A 6,729-nucleotide genomic window follows, 5' to 3' on the forward strand; every position below is an offset into this window, starting at 1 on the left:
AAAGAACGATCTAGAATGGAAAGCAGAGGTCTAGATTTGAGATTATGTCTAAGTCAAATCCATGCAAGCATGCGCGCATGCACATAAGAGGCAAAGAACAGTCAACTGCCATGCAAGCAATCACCATGCACAAGGCTGTGCTGTACAAAGCCAGTTACATAGTTTTGACCAGGCGATAACTTATCTATCATTCCTAACTGATAACCCACATTCATTCTACGAACACTAACTGCCAATTACATAAACCCATAAACAAGCAATTGCTACATGAAACCAGTTGCCAGGCGATCGAACGCCAGATCTTTTTTTTTTTTTTTTAATTTTTTTTTTCATTTACTTATATTTATCTATTTATTTATCTATTTATCATTACTATTATTATTATTATTTTTTTTTTTGGCGACGAAACAATTTTGTTCATCTGAAGGGTAGACGATGGGAATTGATGGTTCAAGGTCCATTCCTAACCGACTAAAATTACCTGGATTTAGAGTCTTAGAATGTAGACAACCTCACATCTTAAAAGAGACGTTCTTTAACTGCCTGCATGTGCGCATTCCTGCATGTACGTGCACTAACTGCTTTCGTGTACACGTAAGCATATACATGTATACCTGCTTGTGTTTACAGTTGCCTCCAGCTATAGCGTGTGCGGTGTCCGACCTCCCTGCTGAACGTGAAGACAATGCTTGTTTATCTACTCGTGTTATTACATCCATCTTGTGGTGTTCGTGTGTAACACCAACAAGTATCAAAATATATAATTTCATTTACTTTATTATTTGTTGTTTTATGATCTTGTGGACACCATGAGCATAAATGTTTGGTTCTTTCTTCATCCATGGTTTCCATGACAACAAACGATGTCTTCAAAAGTATGACCATATATATTCTTAATCTTACCTTATATTTAATTCTTTGTTCATTTATTTATATACTCCATCCATTATGTTTTAATTTACCAGGAGAGTTTAGTCAGTAACGAGTCACTAAGTTGCCTTATTTGATCAAAATAGCCTCATTCGCTGTAACGTTACAAGTGGAGGCGACTGTACACTTTTGGAAACTCCCTCTGGGTATTGGAGCTACGGCATAAAGATTTGTGGTTTCTGTGTTTGTTCTGGTTAATAAAAAATATTCATCAATTTGGCGCCTTTCATTGACACCGAAAAAGGAAATGTTGAAGACCTAAAGGATTTTATTTATTTTATTTTTTATATATTTATTTATTTATTTTTATTATTTTTATCATTATTATTACTATTATTATTATTACTATTATTATTATTATTTTTTTTTTTTTTTTTTTTTTTTTTTTTTTCTTTTACTATGTAGCTCGCTGGCTGAGCGGGCTCGGGCGTCGTTACTTGCGACGAAGGTCAAGGGGATGGCGGTTCGAATCCTGCCACCGGCGAAATTGACCCAAGGTCATGGTCCATTAAATTCCACGCTACAAAGTCCTTTGTAAGGGGCAACGTCCTAGCCTTCCAATGGGAGGATTTTTGTGACGTTAAACCACTATGTAGCAAAATGGGTAGAATTTTCCCTCTCCAGCTACTTCAAGAAACACCCAAAGGGTCGATTCTATTTTGGAATTCTTCAAGAAGAAGCAAAGAGACCGAACACCGAACAAATGTAAAATTCAGCAAAGGACCGTTCCAGAAAGAACAGGACGAAGAACACACCAATCCGAAAGCGTCTCGAGAGCTTCTGGAACGAGCCCCAACGTCACAGGTGAACAAATATCAGGAGGAAGAGAGTTTCACAGCCTCCCGGTAGAAAATACGAGAGGATGTATTGATCGACTCCACCATGAGTTTTTGCTGAACTGAAACTAATTCAGGAAAACTCTGGCATAATCGAAAATGCGGTAGTCTCGCATTTGCTTAGTAGTGGGTTCGAATCCCACACTTCTCTCCGATTCCTTTTCCTCCTCATCTTCATTTTCCTCCTCGTCCTCCTCCTCCTTTTCCTCCTCATCTTCCTTTTCCTCCTCCTCATCTTCCTCATTTTTTTCCTCTTCATCCTCATTCTTTTCCTCTTACTCATCTTCCTTTTCCTCCTCCCCATCCTTTTCCTCCTCCTCCTTTCCCTCTTCCTCTTCCTCATCTTCCTCATAGGAGCCGTGAACCCCGGAGCACCTGGGAAAGGGCGTTTCGAGTCCGGCCCACGGGGAGACACAGGGGGCTGACGTTATGAAGTCTTTCACTAACTGTAAGGCTATCACCAATACTGTCACTAACACCGTCAACACCATCATGATTATCACCAAAATTATCAAAACCATTTACACAAATACCACACCTAACACCATCATCGCCACAAAAAAAAAAAAAAAAAAAAAAAAAAAAAAAAAAAAAAAAAAAAAAATCAACCAAGAAATACATCGACGATAACAATAATGAGAAATTAATATTAAATTAAATATAACACCATTTAATATTCAGTGTTGCTACTTACCAGTTAATCGTGTAATGCGTTTGGCGACGAAGAAAGACCTCGTCTTGGAAAAAAAAAGTATTACCAAGTATTATCAATATAATCACCATATCCATCTCTGCATTCCCCACTGGGGTCATTCTTCTTTGGATTGCAAATAAGAACAATAATTACCTCATCTTCCTTTCTCAGGATGGATGCAGAGGGACGGAACCCATTCCAGACGGAGTAGATTATGGATGAATGTGGATGAATGTGGATGAAAATGGGTGGAGATGGCTACGTCGGGTACCGAAGGATGAAAGTGGATGAACGTGACTACAGACGGCGGTTGAGGATGAAAGTGGAAGAAAGTGACTAAAATGGATGAAAAGTGGATACCACAGGACAAAAGTGGATACAGGTGGATGAAGGAGAGAGCTGTGAATGTGACTTCCTTTCTCATTAAATTTCAATTTTTCTCTCTATGCATCTCCCTCCCACTAACTCTCTCTCTGTCTCTCTCTCTCTCTCTCTCACTCTCTCTCTCTCACACACACACACACACACACACATACACACATATATATATATATATATATATATATATATATATATATATATATTGAGATGTGAAGACAGAATGAATGGTAGGGTGATGAGTTTAAACGCCAAGAATCCGTTGAAATTTTATTACTGACGTTTCGTCCAACTAGAACTTCTTCAGAGTATACAAGACAATGACAACTGTGTGAGAATATACAAGTTGTCAATGTCTTATATGTGTACACTCTGAAGAAGTCCTAGTTGGACGAAACGTCAGTAATAAAACTACCACTCATATATATATATATATATATATATATATATATATATATATATATATATATATATATATACATACATACCGTCTAGCCATGAGGGTTCACTGCAGGACAATCGGCCTATCCCTCGGGGGAACGACACAGCCTCCGTTCCTCGCCACGGAGGCTTTGTCCGGCCAAGTAAGCTCGCACGATCTGCATATGAAGCGTCGAGCGATGAACTGACTGTGGTTGTTAATGAAGTCTGAAACCAGCGGCAAATCAGCTCGATCGTGCTGATTAGGAGCCAGAAACCGAAATGCAGCACTGTGACCTTTGATGTCCGCCGCGCCCGTCGCAGGGACGGGTTGGGAGCTCATGTGAATGTGAGACTGGGTCATCCCAGGGATATAACCCGGGACTACAGCGGTCAAAGCAGGAACGTTAGCCAGTGGTCCACAAGTGCGCGCGCGCGCGCACACACACACACACACAAACACACACATATATATATATATATATATATATGTATATATACATATATATTATATTTCATCTGATTATGTCCTCCCCTCCAATAGAAAATACAGACCGTCACCACGGGACAAAAATCCACATGGGGATTGTGTCCAGACTTCCGGGACGTAATTCCACATCGGGAAGCTGTCCCAGTTACCCTGTCCGTCTCGGTAGGGTAGACAGATTCCCACCTTACGAGTGACCTCTCCCTGCCGTTTTCACTCGGCCTTATATACCCATGTTTGTATTGATGTATTGTATTACCCTGAAGATGACCATTTGTAATGGTTGAAACAGCTGTCGGTAAAATGAATCAACATTCTGAAGCCTTTTACTATTTCCTTCAGAGTTTGAAATATGAAGAGAAAAGGAAATACAGAGAGTAAGAGAAATGTTCTCTTAAAATCATTGACGCCACTTGTGCTTTAGCATTTAATAGGAATATATATATATATATATATATATATATATATGAGTGGCAGGGTGGTGAGATAAACACCGAGAACCGTTGAAGTTTTATTAACTGACGTTTCGCTCTTAACAGAGCTTCTTCTGTTAAGAGCGAAACGTCAATTAATAAAACTTCATCGGTTCTCGGTGTTTATCTCACCACCCTGCCACTCATTTTGTCGTCCATTCCTCAACATATATATATATATATATATATATATATATACATATATATATATAATGTATATATACATACATATATTATATATATACATATATACACACACACACACACATATATATATATATATATATATATATAAATATATTTAAACTTAGAACACACTGTCGGTGGAAAAAGATAAAAAGTGAGATGTTTGTTCCTGAACAATCATCTCACTTTTTATCTTTTTCCACCGACAGTGGTTTCTAAGTTTAAATTTTACCAATGTGTTACGACATTAGTGCAATCTAATATACATATATATAAACATATATACATATATATATACATATACATATACATAAATATATATATATATATATATATATATACATATATATATATACATATATATATACATATGCATGTAGAATTAAATACGACAGCATTCTGACAATTGTTCAACTTTTTCTTAATGTTTTCTATTTGTCTTATCAACTTTTTTCCAGTTGTAGGGTGAGCTGATACAAGTTCTCCATAGTTCTCCATTTAATATTCTCGAGCTTTCGTCTTCAAAGAGACATCATCAGGATTGACAAAATTTCTGCAATAATGAATACAAATATTTGTACATAGAAGTTACAAAATAAATTACAAAAATACAAATATAAAGGTAGAACAAAATATATATAACGAGAGTTATCACTTACGTCTACAAGGAAAGTACAAATGATAGAAAGGTTTAAATACATAAACTGCTGTCCGAGTTCCCATTACGGAGTCTGGCTGATCGTCTGAGTAGTGGGGGAGTGGGGGGTCGGAGGGGAGGGGGAGAGGGGACCTCAATGTAGCGATGTCTCAGGTTAGCGCTACTGTACAGCTTAATACTGGACGTCATGTCCGACTGAATGTTTATAGTGGGGGCAGAGTCCCTGATGTGGAATGCCTCCAAGAGTTTCAACTTTCTAGGGTCCTCATTGTACGCAATAATTTTGGTACATTGAACTAAGGTGTCTCTGTCAATATTTCGATTGTGATATTTTAAATAATGGTCCTTGATCGCTCCGTCCTGTTGGTGAAAAGTTAGTCTTCGGCTGAGAGTACATCTGGTGTGCCCGACGTATGTGATATTGCGAGACGTACAATTCTCGGCTGGACATTTGAATAAATACACCACGTTGGCTTTAGATGTAAAGTCAGCTCGACTATTACAGTTGTTTTTCATCACCCTTTAACAGGTTCTAGGTTTACGATAGTATATAAGGACTCGGATCTCATGGTTCTCTTTAGTGGGCTGACAATTTTTCTTAATTATGTCCTTGATTACTTTTTCATCCTTTTTGTAGGCATCACTGAAGGTGTTCCGATAAAAAAAAAACGTTAATAAAATTAGCCTTATTGGCGCTTTGGTTGGACCCAAGTTCACACAGTAATTTATTGGTTATGCGGTCAAAATCACAGTTAGCATAACCATTATTGGTGAGCATTTGTCGTACATGCTGGAGTTCTGCATGTAGTGTTTCCCAGGACGAACATACTTTTATAGCTCTTCTGACGTATGCTCTAATAACACCTTTCTTATAACTATCACTGCATTCGCTGTTACTGTTCATACATTTATCTAAGTTGGTGGGTTTACGGTAAACACTGGTAATAAAATTAGTAGAGGTGGAATCAACCAGGACATCAAGGAAAGGAAGTTTACCATTTGTGTTCATTTCTACTGTGAAATTCAAACCCGAAATGTCCTGTAGACGCAGTCTTAATTTTTCTAGGTGCTCTCTGGAGAGTGTACATACGAAAATATCGTCAATATATCTACAGTATATACATATATATATACATACATATATACATATATATATACATATATATATACATATATATATACATATATATACATATACATATATATATATATATATATATATATATATATATATATATATACGTTCTCTATTGGTTATTAGGACTGCCATACCATCACCGCTTTCATTTTACTTTTCCGGGTATTTCTGTCTTCGACCTGGAGGCAAATCCAGTCTTACAGGTCAGTAGCCACTTCCCCCCCACAACTCGAGCCACTTCCCCCCACAACGTCATCAACCCATCATCAGGTCCTCGGTCTTTCCAGGGGACTCACACCTCCCCATGACTCCTCCATCCTTCGTCAGTCTTGAGGTACGATGATCTTTCACGTTGAGCCACCCTGGCACGATGACCGAACCGCCTCGCTCGCCTTCCACAGACGATACCCTGCAGTAATCGTTGTCTAGATTCTGTTTGAACCTCTTCTCTGTTACAGCCTCGTTTTCCATTCCCTTCATAAAAAAATAAGTGTAAGAATTCTTCTCAGTATTCCGTTTTCAAATACTC

This window comes from Oratosquilla oratoria, chromosome 5, assembly GCF_046742065.1.
Source record: "Oratosquilla oratoria isolate Oo_2021 chromosome 5, ASM4674206v1, whole genome shotgun sequence".
In the NCBI taxonomy this organism is placed as follows: Eukaryota; Metazoa; Arthropoda; class Malacostraca; order Stomatopoda; family Squillidae; genus Oratosquilla; species Oratosquilla oratoria.